The sequence below is a fragment of the Cherax quadricarinatus genome, chromosome 59 (genome assembly GCF_038502225.1).
Source record: "Cherax quadricarinatus isolate ZL_2023a chromosome 59, ASM3850222v1, whole genome shotgun sequence".
NCBI classification, from domain to species: Eukaryota; Metazoa; Arthropoda; class Malacostraca; order Decapoda; family Parastacidae; genus Cherax; species Cherax quadricarinatus.
The window spans coordinates 23,913,363-23,932,802 of NC_091350.1; the positions used below are offsets into that span (position 1 = coordinate 23,913,363).

The 19,440-nt window shown below is 47.8% G+C and overlaps 1 protein-coding gene across 1 annotated transcript in view; it reads right to left on the reverse strand.

Moving 5' to 3' along the window:
- Positions 1-19,440, reverse strand: part of LOC128698835 (nephrin-like) — an 829,595-nt gene that overhangs the window by 374,640 nt on the left and 435,515 nt on the right. The gene's annotated exons all lie outside the window — the stretch shown is intronic.

Here is a 19,440-nt window from a genome sequence, read left to right on the forward strand (position 1 = left end):
TGGTAGCATGGTTGTGCCTCAGCATTCGACCTATCTCCCTCTCCATCTTCACCCATCTGCTCTTCCCTTCCACTTACTGGCCCTTCTTTGCAGGCTGATATGACCTTAGCATAATTCATATCTCCTTCCTTCCTGTTCAGCCTCTCATCATCGTATGGTGTGTCTTCTCTGGTCACTACCCCTGAGACTTGCTTCAGCCTGTTTACCTCAAATTCTAGGACCTTTACCCTGGCTACTGCAGTTTCGACTTGTGACTCCCAATTCTTTGTCTCCTTCTCCAACCTCTTTTCCCATTTCACAGAGAGCTCTTTCTCCATTTTTTCAGAAAGCTCTCCTAATTTTCTCTCCCATTCTTGCTCTATCCTTTTCCACTGTTCCTCCATCCATTCCTCCCTACCAGTACCATTGTCATCTGATCCCTGATTCCTGCGAGTCCCACCCATTTTTTTTTTATGAAAGAGAGAAAAAGAAAAAGGGGGAGAGAGTGAGAGATAGGGAGAGAGAGAAGGGGAGCCTAGAAGGAGGGGAAAAGAAGGGAAAAAGGGGGAGAAAGTGAGAGAGGGAAAAGGTAAGAGAGAGGGGGAAGTGAAAAGGGAACAGAGAGAGAGAAGAGGAAAAGAGAGAGTAAGAGAGGAAGAGAGAGAGGGAGAGAGAGAGAAAGAGTGAAAGGAAGAGAGAGGAAGAGAGAGAGGATGAGAGAGAGGATGAGAGAGAGGATGAGAGAGAGGATGAGAGAGAGGGGGAGAGAGAAAGAGAGAGAGAGAGAGAGAGAGAGAGAGAGAGAGAGAGAGAGAGAGAGAGAGAGAGAGAGAGAGAGAGAGAGAGAGAGAGGAAGAGAGAGGAAGAGAGAGGAGAGGAGAGGGAGAGAGATGGGGGGGAAAGGAAGGGTTATAGGGTCACTTCACAGGAAGGTGTAAAATCCTGTATATGTGTGTGTGTGTGTCTATATATGTGTGTGTGTGTGTGTGTCTGTATGTGTGTGTGTGTGTGTGAGTGTTTATGTGTGTGTTTATGTGTGTGTGTGTGTGTGTGTGTGCTACAGCTATTCAAGTGCCTAACAACAGTACTATTCTCACCAAGTGTGCGTGCATATGTTTATGTAAACAGTCCTTATTTCCCACGTTTGTACTACATATGTATTGTATATGTACCCGATCTCTTGGTTCCCACTGTACTCTTATGAGTTTAAAATTACGTTCAAAAATTAATACACTAGGCTTCGCCTATATGCCGCTACCTCTAAATTCTATTAATTGCCAGTAAATGTTGCTTATTCTAATTCTGATAGCTCGAGGAGAGTGACCCCCAATTCCAGCTAGAGACAGGTACTATTGACCCCATGCAACTCAAACTAGGTGAATATTACTTGCGGCTGGCGGTGGAGTAACGTTGCTGGTCTGTCCTGTCCCAGAAGCTGAAGGTGTTTGATGCTTCTCGGTAATTTTTCCACTAACTTCCTGTATGCACTATATTCTCTAGCTCTTCTAATTTTTTCACTCACTCACTGTATTTACTGATACATCTATACATAGCTCTTATCTCGCTGGTCTTGAGTCGCACTTATTCTTCAAAATAACCCACTGCGGTATTATGGCAACACTATTTAGGCCTGACACAACCGTTCACCCTTCCAACGGCCCTCACTAAACACTCAGCCAATATTTCCTTTTTTTCTTTTCTGTGATCACTTATATTTCCTTTTTTCGGGGCTTAAGGTATTATATGCACTCTTATGCGTGCACACGCCTATATCCCACACTCTATTCCTTATGGCACAGTCAGAAATTATCACCAAAACACGAGCTCAAACCGCGTGACTCCTCCACGACTGTGTACTCACCTAGTTGTACTCACCTAGTTGAGGTTGCGGGGGTCGAGTCCGAGCTCCTGGCCCCGCCTCTTCACTGATCGCTACTAGGTCACTCTCCCTGAGCCGTGAGCTTTATCATACCTGTGTGTGTGTGTGTGTGTGTACTCACCTAATTCACCTAATTGTGGTTGCAGGGGTCGAGACTCAGCTCCTGGCCCCGCCTCTTCACTGATCGCTACTGGATCCTCTCTCTCTCTGCTTCCTGAGCTTTGTCATACCTCTTCTTAAAACTATGTATGGTTCCTGCCTCCACTACTTCACTTGCTAGGCTATTCCACTTGCTGACAACTCTATGACTGAAGAAATACTTCCTAACGTCCCTGTGACTCGTCTGAGTCTTCAGCTTCCAGTTGTGACCCCTTGTCCCTGTGTCCCCTCTCTGGAACATCCTATCTCTGTCCACCTTGTCTATTCCCCGCAGTATCTTGTATGTCGTTATCATGTCTCCCCTGACCCTTCTGTCCTCCAGTGTCGTCAGTCCGATTTCCCTTAACCTTTCCTCGTACGACATTCCCTTGAGCTCTGGGACTAGCCTTGTTGCAAACCTTTGTACTTTCTCTAACTTCTTGACGTGCTTGACCAGGTGTGGGTTCCAGACTGGTGCTGCATACTCCAGTAGGGCCTAACATACACAGTGTACAGTGTCTTGAACGATTCCTTATTAAGGTATCAGAACGCTATTCTCAGGTTTGCCAGGCGCCCGTATGCTGCAGCGGTTATTTGGTTGATGTGTGCCTCCGGTGATGTGCTTGGTGTTATGGTCACCCCAAGGTCTTTCTCCCTGAGTGAGGTCTGTAGTCTTTGTCCACCTAGCCTATACTCTGTCTGCGGTCTTCTTTGCCCCTCCCCAATCTTCATGACTTTGCATTTGGCTGGATTGAATTCGAGAAGCCAGTTACTGGACCACATGTCCAGCCTCTCCAGGTCTCTTTGCAGTCCTGCCTCATCCTCGTCCGATTTAATTCTTCTCATCAACTTCACGTCATCTGCGAACAGGGACACTTCAGAGTCTATTCCTTCCATCATGTCGTTCACATATATCAAAAATAGCACTGGTCCTAGAACTGACCCCTGTGGGACCCCGCTCGTAACAGGCGCCCACTGTGATACCTCTTCACGTACCATGACTCGTTGCTGCCTCCCTGTCAGGTATTCCCTTATCCATTGCAGTGCCCTTCCTTTTACGTGTGCCTGATCCTCCAGCTTCTGCACTAATCTCTTGTGGGGAACTGTGTCAAAGGCCTTCCTGCAGTCTAGGAAAACGCAATCTACCCAACCCTCTCTCTCATGTCTTACTTCTGTTACCTTGTCATAAAACTCCAGGAGGTTTGTGATACAAGATTTGCCTTCCATGAACCCATGCTGGTTTTCATTTATAATCTTGTTCCTTTCCAGGTGTTCGACCACTCTCCTCCTGATAATCTTCTCCATGACTTTGCACACAATACATGTCAGAGACACAGGTCTGTAGTTTAGTGCCTCGTTTCTGTTTCCTTTCTTAAATATGGGGACTACATTAGCTGTCTTCCATTTCTCAGGTAGTTGCCCAGTTTCAAGGGATGTGTTGAAGATTGTGGTTAGAGGCACACACAGCATCTCTGCTCCTTCTCTAAGGACCCATGGGGAGATGTTGTCCGGTCCCATCGCCTTTGAGGTGTCAAGGTCACTTAAGAGCTTCTTCACCTCCTCCTCAGTTGTTCGTATGTCATCCAACACTTGTTGGTATATTCCCTCTTGATGTTCCCTTCTGTTCTGTCTTCCCACAGCCCTTCCTGTCTCTACTGTAAAAACTTCCTTAAATCTCCTGTTCAGCTCCTCACATACCTCCTGATCATTTCTTGTGAGTTCTCCACCTTCTGTCCTTAATCTGATCACCTGGTCTTTGACTGTTGTCTTCCTCCTGATGTGGCTATACAACAGTTTCGGGTCTGTCTTGATTCTCGATGCTATGTCATTTTCATACTGTCGCTGGGCCTCCCTCCTTACCTGTGCGTACTCATTCCTGGCTCTGCGACTGATCTCCCTATTTTCGTGTGTTCTCTGCCTTCTGTACTTTTTCCATTCTCTATTGCACTTTGTTTTTGCCTCCTTACACCGTCGGGTGAACCAGGGGCTTGTTCTGGTCTTCCCGTTGTTACTGTTGCCCTTGGGAATGAACCTTTCCACTGCCTCCTTGCATTTTGTTGCTACATATTCCATCATTTCATTTACTGGCTTTCCTGCCAGTTCTCTGTCCCACTGGACCTCCCGCAGGAAGTTCTTCAACCCTATGTAGTCCCCTCTTTTATAGTCAGGCTTTTCCCATTCTACTCCTGTTATTCTCTCCACTTGCAGCTCTACTATGTATTCAAAGCACAGAACCACGTGGTCGCTAGCTCCTAGGGGACTCTCATACTTGATGTCCTCAATGTCTGAGCTGCCCAGGGTGAACACAAGGTCCAATCTTGCTGGTTCATCCTCCCCTCTCACTCTGGTAGTGTCCTTAACATGTTGGTGCATGACGTTTTCCAGCACCACGTCCAACATCCTGGCTCTCCATGTTTTGGGACCCCCATGTGGCTCCAGGTTTTCCCAGTCAATCTCCCTGTGGTTGAAATCCCCCATAACCAGCAACTTTGCTCTGCTGGAGTGAGCTCTTCTTGCCACCTCAGCAAGTGTGTCCACCATTGCTCTGTTGCTCTCTTCATATTCCTCTCTTGGCCTCCTGCAGTTCTGTGGTGGATTATACATCACTGCAATGACCACTTTGTGTTCCCCAGACTGAAGTGTACCTGCTATGTAGTCTCTTTCTCCCGTCTCATCTATTCCTTCCATTTTCTCGAATTTCCATCTGTTTTTTACGAGCAGAGCAACCCCACCTCCCCCCCTGCCCCTTCTATCTTTCCTCATGATCTGGTATCCTGGTGGGAAGATTGCATCTGTTATTGTCTCCATGAGTTTTGTTTCTGTAACTGCTATGATGTCTGGGGACTTCTCATTGATTCTTTCTTGCCATTCCTCATGTTTATTCGTTAATCCATCTGCATTTGTGTACCAAACCTTCAACTTCTGTTCTAATACTGTAACTGTGGTGCGGGGGGTGGAAACAGAGGGATCGGTGTGTGATGGTTGGTTTGGATTGTTCAGTTGCCTTGGGGGTGTCGTGGCTGGAGTCCTTCTGCAGGTGTTTCTGGGGGGTGCACTTGTCCTTCCATTTGATCCTGGGTCATTCTGCTCTCCTTTTTCATTTCCTCCCATTTCTCCTTTCGTTTTTGAACTCTCTCTTTCATTGTCTTCCTTTCGTCCTGTGTTCTGTCTCGGTCGAGGTACACACTCCGGAACTCCTGCTTGCCTCTCAGCCGTGCTTTCTCCTGCAGGATCATGTGTGTGTGTGTGTGTGTGTGTGTGTGTGTGCATTTGTGTGTGTGTGTGTCTGTGTTTGTGTGTGTTTGTGTGTTTGTGTGTGTGTTTAGACTCAGCTCCTGGCCCCGCCTCTTCACTGACCGCTACTGGGTCCTCCCTCTCCCTGCTCCATGAGCTTTATCATACCTCGTCTTAAAACTATGTATAGTTCCTGCCTCCACTACATCGCTTGCCAGACTATTCCACTTCCTAACTACTCTATGACTGAAGAAATACTTCCTAACATCCCTTTGACTCATCTGAGTCTTCAGCTTCCAATTGTGACCCCTTGTTTCTGTGTCCCATCTCTGGAACATCCTGTCTCTGTCCACCTTGTCTATTCCACGCAGTATTTTGTATGTCGTTATCATGTCTCCCCTGACCCTCCTGTTCTCCAGTGTCGTCAGACCGATTTCCCTTAACCTTTCTTCATAGGACATTGCAAACCTTTGCACATTCTCTAATTTCTTGATGTGTTTGACCAAACTGGTGCTGCGTGCTCCAGTATGGACCTGACGTACACAGTGTATAAAGTCTTGAACGATTCCTTACAGAGGTACCGGAACGCTATTCTCAGGTTTGCCAATCCCCCATATGCCGCAGCAGTTATCTGGTTAATGTGTGCTTCTAGCGATGTACTCGGTATTATATTCACTCCTAGGTCTTTCTCCTTGAGTGAGGTTTGCAGCCTTTGGCCTCCTAGCCTATACTCTGTCTGCGGTCTTCTTTACCCTTCTCCGATCTTCATGACTTTGCATTTGGCAGGGTTAAATTCTAGGACCCAGTTGCTGGACCACGCATCCAGCCTGTCCAGGTCTCTTTGTACACCTGTCTGGTCCGCGTCTGACTTAATTCTTTTCATTAACATCACATCATCTGCAAATAGGGATACTTCTGAGTCTATCCCTTCCGTCATGTCGTTCACATATATCAAGAATAGCACTGGTCCCAGGACTGACCCCTGTGGGACCCCGCTCGTCACCGGCGCCCACTGTGATACCTCATCACGGACCATGACTCGCTGTTGCCTCCCTGTTAGGTATTCTCTGATCCATTGCAGTGCCCTTCCTGTTATACGTGCCTGTTCCTTTAGCTTCTGTACTAATCTCTTGTGAGTAACTGTGTCGAAGGCCTTATTGCAGTCCAAGAAAATGCAATCAGCCCACCCCTCCCTCGCATTTCTTACTTCAGTTACCTTATCATAAAACTCTAGGTTTGTGACAGGATTTGCCTTCCATGAATCCGTGCTGGCTGTCGTTTATAATCTTGTTCCGCTCCAGGTGCTCCACCACTCTCCTCCTGAAAATCTTCTCCAAGACTTTGCATACTATACACGTCAGTGACACTGGTCTATAATTTAGTGCTTCATTTCTGTCTCCTTTCTTAAAGATGGGGGCTACATTTTCCTTCTTCCATACTTCAGGTAGTTGCCCAGTTTCAAGGGAAGTGTTGAAGATTCTGGTTAGTGGCACATGTAGTGTCTCTGCTCCCTCTCTAAGGACCCATGGAGAGATGTTGTCTGGTCCCACCACCTTTGAGGTATCAAGATCACTTAGGATCTTCTCCACCTCCTCAGCTGTGTGTAATTCATCCAACACTTGTTGGTATATCCCTAGTTGATGTACCCCACTGTTTTGTCTTCCCAGTGTCCCTTCAGCCTCCACTGTAAATACTTCCTGAAATCTCATGTTGAGCTCCTCACATACTTCCTGGTCGTTTCTTGTGAGCTCCCCACCTTCTTTCCTCAGCCTGATTACCTGGTCCTTGACTGTTGTCTTCCTCCTGATGTGGCTGTAGAGAAGTTTCGGGTCAGACTTGACTTTCGATGCTATGTCATTTTCATACTGCCGCTGCGCCTCCCTCCTTATCTGTGCATACTCGTTTCTGGCTCGTCGACTAATCTCTTTATTTTCCTGAGTCCTTTGCCTTCTGTACTTTTTCCATTCTCTAGAGCACTTAGTTTTTGCCTCCCTACACCTTCGGGTAAACCAAGGGCTCGTTCTGTCCTTCCCATTATTTCTGTTACCCTTGGGAACAAACCTTTCCTCTGCCTCCTTGCATTTTGTTGTTACAAAGTCCATCATTTCGTTTACTGATTTTCCTACCAACTCCTGTTCCCACTGAACCTCCTGCAGGAAGGTCCTCATTCCTGTGTAGTCCCCCCTTTTATAGTTTAGCTTTTCCCTTTCTACTCCTGTTACCCTCTCCACTTTTAGCTCCACGATGTATTCAAAGCTCATAACCACGTGGTCACTAGCTCCAAGGGGCCTTTCATATGTGATATGCTCAATGTCTGAGCTACTCAGAGTGAACACAAGGTCCAGTCTTGCTAGTTCATCCTCCCCTCTCTCTCTGCTAGTGTCCTTAACATGTTGGTGCATGAGATTTGCCAGCACCACATCCATCATCTTGGCTCTCCAAGTTTTGGGACCCCAATGTGGCTCTAGGTTTTCCCAATCAATCTCCCTGTGATTGAAGTCGCCCATGACCAGTAACTTTGCTCTACTCGAGTGAGCCCTTCTTGCCATCTCAGCTAGTGTGTCCACCATTGCTCTGTTGCACTCATCATATTCCTATCTTGGCCTCCTGCAGTTCTGTGGTGGGTTATATATCACTGCAATGACTACCTTGTGTTCCCCTGACTGAACTGTACTTAAAATTTAATCCCTTTCTCCAATCTCGTCCATTCCTTCCATTTCTTGATAACCCCACCAGTTTTTAATTAGTAGTGCAACCCCTCCTCCCCCTCTGCTCCTTCTATCCTTCCTCAGGATCTGATATCCAGGTGGGAAGATTGCATCTGTTATTATCCCAGTGAGTTTTGTTTCTGTAACTGCTACGATGTCTGGGGACATCTCCTTGATTCTTTCATGCCATTCCTCACATTTGTTCGTTATTCCATCCTCGTTCGTGCACCAAACCTTCAACTTCTTCTCAGTAACTGTGGTCTGGGGAGAGAGGTGGGTTAGGGGGAGCAGGTGCCCTGGCAGGGGCCTATAGGGGATTGCTGTGGAGGTGGGGTCTATGGTGTTGTGTGTGGGGGCAGAGGGCCTATGAGGGATTTCAGTGGAAGTAGGGGTGGTGGTGAGGAGGATGGGGGGAGAGGGCCTATGGGGGTTACAGTGGGGGTGGGGGTTGTGGTGAGGGGAATGGGGATAGAGGGTACACTGTGTGGGTTGCTGTGGGTTACTGTGAGGGTGGGGTTTGTGATGAGGGAGATGGGGAGAGGGTACATTGTGTGGGTTACTGTGGGTTTCTGTGGGGGCTGGGGATGTGTGAGTTACTGAGAGGGATGTGTGGGTTACTGTGAGTTTCTGTGGGGGTGGGTTTGCACTGAGGGGGATGGGGCAAAGGGTACAGTGAGTGGGTTTTGGGTTAGGTCATTTGATTGCTTTGGGATTGCCATGGTTGTGTTCCTTCTGTGGGTGGTATTGGAGGGGGTTATGTTTATTCTTCTACCTGGGCCTGATTTCTCCTGCTCTCCAACGTTCCTTGCCTCTCATTCCTCCTTGCAACATTGCACCCTCTCTTTCAATATCATCCTTTCTTCTTGTGTTCTGTCTTGGTCGAGGTACACACTCCAGAACTCCTGATTGTCCCTTAGGCGCACTTTCTCCTGCAGGATCCGGTTTCAAGCTGACTCTGCCTTGAAAATCACTTTGACTGGATGCTTTTTTCCTCTCACAAACCACCCAATTCTCCGAAAATTTGTCAGCTGGGTCATGTCGTCCTCTCCTATTGCTTTCATGATGCTTTCAATCTTTTTTTCTCCTTCTGTTTCCATGCCTCGTAAGTTTCCCCATCTACTTCTTGGAGCCCATAGACAAAAACGGCCCTCTCCCTTTCGTCCTCCCACTGTGCTTCCCTGAGCATCCTCTGATACGAATTAGTTCCTGCCATTGACGCGTTGCTTCTTACTGTCTCTTCCCTATCCAGTGCCCCTGTGCTTATCTGTTCCTGGACATGGCAGTTGTCTGTTAGAGCCTCTGTGTATAGTCTAGCTCCTTCATTGTCTATAGTCCACTCATTAGTTCCTGCTGTTCTCCCTGCCTTTTCCTAGGCCCCCCTTGGGTCTGATAGTCACTGCGTACAGTATATCTCTTTTGTTTCTTACTGTCCCCTCATCAGTGACTGATGTAGTAGTTCTATGTGTCATGGCTATACTGTCCATTGGTTCTTTAGGTTGTTTCAGACTTTTTAGTTCTTCTACTAAGCTCTGTATATTAGCTTCAGCTGCTGTGATTTGTAATTCCCATTTTCTGCTCTCCTCAGCTATTTTCTCTTCCATTTTCTTGCCGAGTTCTTCCAGCCTCCTCCCCCACTCCTCCTCTCTTCGCATGAGCTCTGCCTCCCAGTCTTCTCACCCAGGTCCACCACTTGCTTCATCCACCATTCCTCTGGTGATCAGTCCGAGTTTTTGGTGTCCCATGTTTCTTTTCCACAGAAGGAAGAGCTTGTGCCAAGAGTGCTATGTGGAGGGGGGTGTTTGTTGTTGGGTGGGAGGGGGATGTTTGTTGTGGGGAGAAGGGGGGGAGAAAGCAGGGAGGGGAAAAGGATAGTGAGCTGGAGTGGGACAGCAGCAGAGGGAAGAGAGATGGGGGAAGACTAAGGGGGACAGGGGAAGAGCAATTGGGGAGGGAGGGGAGTAGAAGGAGAAGGGAGGATGAGAAGGAAGATAAAGAGGGAGAGAAAGTGGCATAACGAAAGAGATAGTGTGATTGAGTATGAGTTAGAGAGAGAGAGAGAGAGAGAGAGAATGGGGGAAGGGAGTGTTAGAGTGTGAGGAGCGTGTGAGTTGGGTAGGATCAGCCTGCAGTGTGCTTGCAGGCCTAGGAGGCGAGGGAAGAGGGAGGAGGAGAAGGAAGAGGAGGTGAGGGGGGAGATGGAGGAGGTATAGGAGGAGGATGATAGAGACAGAGAGTGTGTTTGAGTGAGTGAGCTAGAGAGATAGAGAAAGAGGAGGAGGAGGATAAAGAAAGAGAAATAGAGAGTGTGATTGAGTGTGAGTTAGAGAGAGAGAGGGGGGAAGGGAGTGTTAGAGTGTGTGGGGCGTGTGAGTTGGGTAGGATCAACCTGTAGGTTGCTTGCAGGCCTAGGAGGCGAGAGGAGAGGGAGGAGGAGAAAGATGGGGAGGTGAGGGGGAAGATGGAGGAGGTATAGGAGGAGGAGGAGCAGGAAGAGGAAGGGATAGTGGAATAGGAGAGAGGGAGGGAGAGAGAAAGTGGAAAGAAGAGAGGGAGAGAAAGAGAGAGGTAGGTGAGGTAAAATGAGAGTGTGAACTGTGGGTGTTGGAGTGGGTATGTGAGATGTATCCGTTAGGGTAGGGTGTATGTGTGTGTGTGTGTGTGTGCATTACTATCCTGCCACTGAGACAAGCAAGGGAAGAGGGAGGAGGAGAGGGAGGGATAATCTCACTGCCAGGCCTTTGGGCATATCCTAGACTCTCCACGTGCTTGCTGCTATGTACCGAGAGAGCCTGTACCGAGAGTACCGTGCCTATGCCTTTGCACCTACTCGTGTATACCTGGATCTATACTTACTGAGTAAACACCTGTGCACCTACTCATGTAAACCTGGAGCTATACTTACTGAGTAAACACCTGTGCACCTACTCGTGTATACCTGGAGCTATACGTACTTTTACCTGGACTGCTCGTGTATACCTGGACTTACTTACTGAGTAAACAACTACTCTCTGGAGCTATACGTACTTACTGTAAACACCTTTGTGTATACCTGGAGCTATACTTACTATACTTACTCGTGTATACTGCTATACTTACTTAATAAAACTGTGCACCTGTATACCTGGAGCTATACTTACTTGCTGAATAAACGCCTGTGTACCTACACGTGTATACCTGGAGTTATACTTAATGAATAAACAATGTTAGTGTTAGTTGTCCAACCTTACTGCCTGCACGTGCACTACAGTGCCTCTGGTCCCCACTTTTATTCCCCTTCCCCACTTCTATTCCTCTGTTTAGTTATTAGTGCCCTAAGTATGATATTCAGCTCTCCAGAGCAGGGTTTATGACCCTTAGCTGTCAGTAATATTCGGGGCCAATACTGCCTTGCAACCACAAAAACGCTATACGTAACGTCTGGCAGGTCTGCACTGCTCCGTTCATGCGCTGTACGATGCTTCCCGTTCCGGCTCCTCTTCTATTTCTTCTTCACTGTATTCACTAACTCCTCTATCACTGTATTCACTAACTCCTCTGTCACTGTATGCACTATACACCGGAGTCACTAACTCAACCATCCTTATCTCTTATCTCCCTGGCTTGGGTCACCCTTATTGTGCTTAAATTTTGGTATTGGGATGTGGCAATACCACCTACACCAACACTAGGCCTATGGCCATTCCACTCTCTCTCTTGGCACTGATTCAAATTGTTTTCATGTGTCTGTATCCTTCACCTGCCTTTTCTGGTCGGGACAGATCGTGTATCACTTCTCGGGTTGTTCACTGACACTGACAACTTCCGATGACCGTGACAGTGGCTTTGATTGACCACTAACTACTAAAGATTCATGATGGAAAACGAGGTGTTGCTCCTGCGCGATGTGTGTGTATGTATGTGTGTGTGTATGTGTGTGTGTGTGTGTGTGTGTGTGTGTGTGTGTGTGTGTGTGTGTGTGTGTGTGTGTACTCACCTAGTTGTACTCACCTAGTTGAGGTTGCGGGGGTCGAGTCCGAGCTCCTGGCCCCGCCTCTTCACTGATCGCTACTAGGTCACTCTCCCTGAGCCGTGAGCTTTATCGTACCTCTGCTTAAAGCTATGTATGGATCCTGCCTCCACTACATCGCTTCCCAAACTATTCCACTTACTGACTACTCTGTGGCTGAAGAAATACTTCCTAACATCCCTGTGATTCATCTGTGTCTTTAGCTTCCAACTGTGTCCCCTTGTTACTGTGTCCAATCTCTGGAACATCCTGTTTTTGTCCACCTTGTCAATTCCTCTCAGTATTTTGTATGTCGTTATCATGTCCCCCCTATCTCTCCTGTCCTCCAGTGTCGTCAGGTTGATTTCCCTTAACCTCTCCTCGTAGGACATACCTCTTAGCTCTGGGACTAGTCTTGTTGCAAACCTTTGCACTTTCTCTAGTTTCTTTACGTGCTTGGCTAGGTGTGGGTTCCAAACTGGTGCCGCATACTCCAATATGGGCCTAACGTATACGGTGTACAGGGTCCTGAACGATTCCTTATTAAGATGTCGGAATGCTGTTCTGAGGTTTGCTAGGCGCCCATATGCTGCAGCAGTTATTTGGTTGATGTGCGCTTCAGGAGATGTGCCTGGTGTTATACTCACCCCAAGATCTTTTTCCTTGAGTGAGGTTTGTAGTCTCTGACCCCCTAGACTGTACTCCGTTTGCGGCCTACTTTTCCCTTCCCCAATCTTCATGACTTTGCACTTGGTGGGATTGAACTCCAGGAGCCAATTGCTGGACCAGTTCTGCAGCCTGTCCAGATCCCTTTGTAGTTCTGCCTGGTCTTCGATCGAGTGTATTCTTCTCATCAACTTCACGTCATCTGCAAACAGGGACACCTCAGAGTCTATTCCTTCCGTCATGTCGTTCACAAATACCAGAAACAGCACTGGTCCTAGGACTGACCCCTGCGGGACCCCGCTGGTCACAGGTGCCCACTCTGACACCTCGCCACGTACCATGACTCGCTGCTGTCTTCCTGACAAGTATTCCCTGATCCATTGTAGTGCCTTCCCTGTTATCCCTGCTTGGTCCTCCAGTTTTTGCACCAATCTCTTGTGTGGAACTGTGTCAAACGCCTTCTTGCAGTCCAAGAAAATGCAATCCACCCACCCCTCTCTCTCTTGTCTTACTGCTGTCACCATGTCATAGAACTCCAGTAGGTTTGTGACACAGGATTTCCCGTCCCTGAAACCATGTTGGCTGCTGTTGATGAGATCGTTCCTTTCTATGTGTTCCACCACTCTTCTCCTGATAATCTTCTCCATGATTTTGCATAATATACATGTCAGTGACACTGGTCTGTAGTTTAATGCTTCATGTCTGTCTCCTTTTTTAAAGATTGGGACTACATTTGCTGTCTTCCATGCCTCAGGCAATCTCCCTGTTTCGATAGATGTATTGAATATTTTTGTTAGGGGTACACATAGCACCTCTGCTCCCTCTCTCAATAGCCATGGGGAGATGTTATCTGGCCCCATTGCCTTTGAGGTATCTAGCTCACTCAGAAGCCTCTTCACTTCTTCCTCTGTTGTGTGCACTGTGTCCAGCACTTGGTCGTGTGCCCCACCTCTCCATCTTTCTGGAGTCCCTTCTGTCTCCTCTGTGAACACTTCTTTGAATCTCTTGTTGAGTTCTTCACATACTTCATGGTCATTTCTTGTTGTCTCTCCTCCTTCCTTCCTTAGCCTGATTACCTGGTCCTTGACTGTTGTTTTCCTCCTGATGTGGCTGTACAACAGTTTTTGGTCAGATCTGGCTTTCGCTGCTATGTCATTTTCATATTGTCTTTGGGCCTCCCTTCTTATCTGTGCATATTCGTTTCTGGCTCTACGACTGGTCTCCTTATTCTCCTGGGTCCTTTGCCTTCTATATTTCTTCCATTCCCTAGCACACTTGGTTTTTGCCTCCCTGCACCTTTGGGTAAACCATGGGCTCATCCTGGCTTTTTCATTATTCCTGTTACCTTTGGGTACAAACCTCTCCTCAGCCTCCTTGCATTTTGTTGCTACATTTTCCATCATCTCATTAACTGGCTTCCCTGCCAGTTCTCTGTCCCACTGAACCCTGTTCAGGTAGTTCCTCATTCCTGTGTAGTCCCCTTTCTTGTAGTTTGGCTTCATTCGTCCTGGCCTTCCTGCTTCCCCCTCCACTTGTAGCTCTACTGTGTATTCGAAGCTTAAAACCACATGGTCACTGGCCCCAAGGGGTCTTTCGTATGTGATGTCCTCGATATCTGCACTACTCAAGGTGAATACTAAGTCCAGCCTTGCTGGTTCATCCTCTCCTCTCTCTCTTGTAGTGTCCCTTACGTGTTGGCACATGAAGTTTTCCAGTACCACCTCCATCATCTTAGCCCTCCATGTATCTTGGCCCCCATGTGGGTCCAAGTTCTCCCAATCGATCTCCTTGTGGTTAAAGTCACCCATGATCAGGAGCTTTGCCCTGCATGCATGAGCTCTTCTGGCCACTCTAGCCAGTGTATCAACCATCGCTCTATTGCTCTCGTCGTACTCTTGCCTTGGCCTCCTGCTGTTCTGTGGTGGGTTATACATCACTGCTATTACCACCTTGGGACCTCCAGAGTGAAGTGTTCCCGCTATGTAATCACTTTCTTCTCCGCTGTCTCCTCTCTCCAGCTCATCAAAATTCCAGCGATTTTTGATCACCAACGCCACTCCTCCACCCCCCTGTTCCCTCTGTCTTTCCTCAGGATTTGGTATCCCGTTGGAAAGATGGCATCTGTTATCATACCTGTAAGCTTGGTTTCTGTGAGAGCTATGATGTCCGGTGATGCTTCTTTGACTCTTTCATGCCACTCCTCCCACTTAGTTGTTATTCCATCAGCGTTTGTGTACCATACCTTCAGTTTCCTTTCCAACACTGTGGTTTGGGGGGCCTGTGAGGGTGGGAGACCTGGTGGCATACTGTGGGATTCTATAGCTCGGTGTTGGGTGGAGGCTGTGGGTATGGATTGTAGTGTGTGTTGGGATGGTGTGATAGGTTGTATGGTTCTGAGAATAGTTGTGTGTGTGCTTGCCCTTGCTGTTCTGTTCTGCTCTGACTGACCTCTGCTGGTTCCATCCTTGTCTCTTCTTCCAGCTCCTTTCGCTTTTTTGTCCTCTCCCTCAGCTGCTGTCGTTCTGATTTTGTTCTGTCTCCGTCTAGGAACACCCTCTTGTACTCGTCCGAGTATTTAAATCGTGGTTTCTCTTGGAGGATCCTGTTCCGCACTGTTTCCATCCTGAGAATCAGCTTGATTGGTCGGTTTCTCCCCTTCGAGTACCCCCCTATTCTCTGAAAATTTACAATCTCGTCCATCTCTTCACCTATTTCCGTGATGATTTTCTCAATCTCCTTTCTTTCTTCCTGCTGCCTTTCAGTGTGTGTCCTTTCCTCTCTCTCCTGAAGCCCATGGATAAACACTGATTTTGCCCTTTCTTCCTCCCATTGCCTCACCCTCTGTGACTCTGGATCCTGCCTGTATGTGGTCAGTTTCTCCCTTGATTTTTCCAGTGGCTCTTGATAGCCTGGTTGTTCCTCAGCATTCGACCTATCACCCTCTCTATCTGCAACCAGCTGTTCTTCCCTTTCACTCCTTGGTCCTCCTTGGCAGGCTGATATGACCTTAGCATAATTCATAATTCCTTCCTTCCTGTTCGGCCTCGCAGCTTCATATGCTGTGTCTTCTCTGGTCACTGCCCCTGTAACTCGCTTCAGCCTATTTATCTCAACTTCTAGGACCCTTATCTTGGCTACTGCAGTTTCGACTTGTGCCTCCCAATTCTTTGTCTCCTTCTCCAACCTCTTTTCGAATTTCACAGAGAGCTCTTTCTCCATTTTTTCAGAAAGCTCTCCTAATTTTCTCTCCCACTCTTGTTCCATCCTTTTCCACTGCTCCTCCATCCACTCCTCCCTACCAGAACCATTCTCATCTGATCCTTGGTTCCTGCGAGTCCCCACCATTTTTTTTTTTTATTTTTTTTTTTTTGTGAGAGAAGAGAGAAGGGATAGTTAGAAGGAGAGAGGGGAAGAGTGAGAAGGGAAAGGGGGGAGAGAAAGAGAGAGAGAGAGAGAGAGAGAGAGAGAGAGAGAGAGAGAGAGAGAAGGTAGAGAGAGGGGGATATTGAGAAGGAAAAAGGGGAAGAGAGTGAGAGTGAGAGAGAGAGGGGGAGATAGAGTGAGGGGAAGGGTAGGAGAGGGGGAGAGTTAGAAAAGAAAATGGGGAAGAGAGAGAGCAAGAGAGAGAGAGGGAGAGAGGGAGAGAGAGGGAGAGAGGGAGAGAGGGAGGGAAAGTGAGAGAGAGAGAGGGGGAGGGAGAGTGAAGGGAAGGGTAGGAGAGGGGGAGAGTTAGAAGGGAAAATGGGGAAGAGAGAGAGCAAGAGAGAGAGAGAGAGAGAGAGAGAGAGAGAGAGAGAGAGAGAGAGAGAGAGAGAGAGAGAGAGAGAGAGAGAGAGAGAGAGAGAGAGAGAGAGAGGGAGATAGAGAAAGAGAAGGCAAGGAGAGGGGGAGAGAGGGGGAGAAGGGGGAAAGAGGGGGGAGATGGAAGAGCGAGAGAGGAGAGAGGCTAGGGGGAGAGGGAGGGGAGGAGGGGAGAGAGATGGGGAAAGGGAGAGGGGAGAGATAATGGGAGGGGAGAGATGTTAGAGGGGGAGATGTTAGAGGGGGAAAGGTGTTAGAGGTAAGAGATGTTAGAGGGGAGAGATGGGAGAGGGAAGAGAGAGAGAGAGATAGGTAGAGAGTGATAGGTAGAGAGAGATATATAGGTAAAGAGTGAGAAAGGTAGAGATAGGTCTCTACCTAGGATAGGAAGAGGGGGGGGAGGAGCAGGTTCAGATGGTCAGTTCACAGGACGGTGTGAAATCCTGTGTATGTGTGTGTTTGCGTGTGTACTACAGCTTACAAGTGCTTGTTCCTGTGTGTGTGTGTGTGTGTGTGTGTGTGTGTGTGTGTGTACTCACCTATTTGTACTCACCTATTTGTGGTTGCAGGGGTCGAGTCCTAGCTCCTGGCCCCGCCTCTTCACCGGTTGCTACTAGGCCCTCTCTCTCCCCGCTCCATGAGCTTTATCAAACCTCGTCTTAAAACTGTGTATGGTTCCTGCCTCCACTACGTCATTTTCTAGGCTATTCCACTGCCTTACAACTCTATGACTGAAGAAATACTTCCTACTATCTCTCTGACTCATTTGTGTCTTCAACTTCCAATTGTGGCCTCTTGTTTCTGTGTCCCCTCCCTGGAACATCCTGTCTTTGTCCACCTTGTCTATTCCACGCAGTATTTAATATGTCGTTATCATGTCTCCCCTGACCCTCCTGTCCTCCAGTGTCGTCAGGCCGATTTCCCTTAATCTTTCTTCATAGGACATTCCCCTTAGCTCTGGAACTAACCTTGTCGCAAACCTTTGTACTTTCTCTAGTTTCTTGACGTGCTTTATCAAGTGCGGGTTCCAAACAGGTGCTGCATACTCCAGTATGGGCCTGACATACACGGTGTACAGTGTCTTGAATGATTCCTTACTAAGGTATCGGAATGCTGTTCTCAGGTTTGCCAGGCGCCCATATGCTGCAGCAGTTATCTGATTGATGTGTGCTTCCGGAGACATGCTCGGTGTTATACTCACCCCAAGATCTTTCTCCTTGAGTGAGGTTTGCAGTCTTTGGCCACCTAGCCTATACTCTGTCTGTGGTCTTCTGTGCCCTTCCCCTATCTTCATGACTTTGCATTTGGCAGGATTAAATTCGAGAAGCCATTTGCTGGACCAGGTGTCCAGTCTGTCCAGGTCTCTTTGAAGTCCAGCCTGGTCCTCATCAGATTTAATTCTCCTCATTAACTTCACATCATCTGCAAACAGGGACACTTCTGAGTCTAACCCTTCCGTCATGTCGTTCACATATACCAAAAATAGCACTGGTCCTAGGACCGACCCCTGTGGGACCCCGCTCGTCACAGGTGCCCACTGTGATACATCATTACGTACCATGACTCGCTGTTGCCTCCCTGTCAGGTATTCTCTGATCCATTGCAGTGCCCTTCCTGTTATATGCGCCTGATGCTCTAGCTTCTGCACTAATCTCTTGTGAGGAACTGTGTCAAAGGCCTTCTTGCAGTCCAAGAAGATGCAATCAACCCACCCCTCTCTCTCTTGTCTTACTTCTGTTATTTTATCATAAAACTCCAGAAGGTTTGTGACACAGGATTTGCCTTCCGTGAATCCGTGCTGGTTGGCATTTATACTCCTGTTCCGTTCCAGGTGCTCCACCACTCTCCTCCTGATAATCTTCTCCATAATTTTGCATACTATACACGTCAATGACACAGGTCTATAGTTTAGTGCCTCTTTTCTGTCTCCTTTTTTGAAAATGGGAACTACATTTGCCGTCTTCCATACCTCAGGTAGTTGCCCAGTTTCCAGGGATGTGTTGAAGATTGTGGTAAGTGGCACGCACAACATATCTGCTCCCTCTCTAAGGACCCACAGAGAGATGTTGTCCGGTCCCATTGCCTTTGAGGTATCGATGTCCCTTAGCAGTTTCTTCACCTCCTCCTCATCTGTATGTATGTCGTCCAACACTTGTTGGTGTATTCCTTGCTGGTGTCCCCATCTGGTCTGTCCCCCCAGAGTCCTTCCTGTCTCTACTGTAAATACTTCCTTAAATCTCGTGTTGAGCTCCTCACATACCTCTTGATCGTTTCTTGTGAGTTCTCCACCTTCTTTCCTCAGCCTTATCACCTGGTCCTTGACTGTTGTCTTCCTCCTAATGTGGCTATACAGCAGTTTCGGGTCAGATTTGACTTTCGATGCTATGTCGTTTTCATACTGTCGCTGGGCCTCCCTCCTTATCTGCGCATACTCGTTTCTGGCTCTTCTACTAATCTCCTTGTTTTCCTGGGTCCTATGCCTCCTGTACCTTTTCCATTCTCTGTTGCACTTAGTTTTTGCCTCCCTACACCTTCGGGTAAACCAAGGACTCGTTTTGGTCTTCCTATTATTTCTGTTTCCCTTGGGAACAAAACTTTCCTCTGCCTCCTTGCACTTTGTTGCCACATATTCCATCATCTCGTTTACTGATTTTCCTACCATTTCTCTGTCCCACTGAACCTCCTGCAGGAAGTTTCTCATACCTGTGTAGTCCCCCCTTTTATAGTTTGGCCTGTCCCCTTCAGTTCCTGTTACCTTCTCCACTTGTAACTCTACTATATAGTCAAAACTCAGAACCACATGATCGCTAGCTCCAAGGGGCCTCTCGTAAGTGATGTCCTCAATGTCTGAACTGCTCAGGGTGAACACAAGATCCAGTCTTGCTGGCTCATCCTCCCCTCTCTCTCTGGTTGTGTCCGTGACATGTTGATGCATGAGGTTTTCAAGTACCACATCCATCATCTTGGCTCTCCATGTTTCGGGACCCCCATGTGGCTCCAGGTTTTCCCAGTCGATCTCCCTGTGGTTGAAATCGCCCATTACCAGTAAC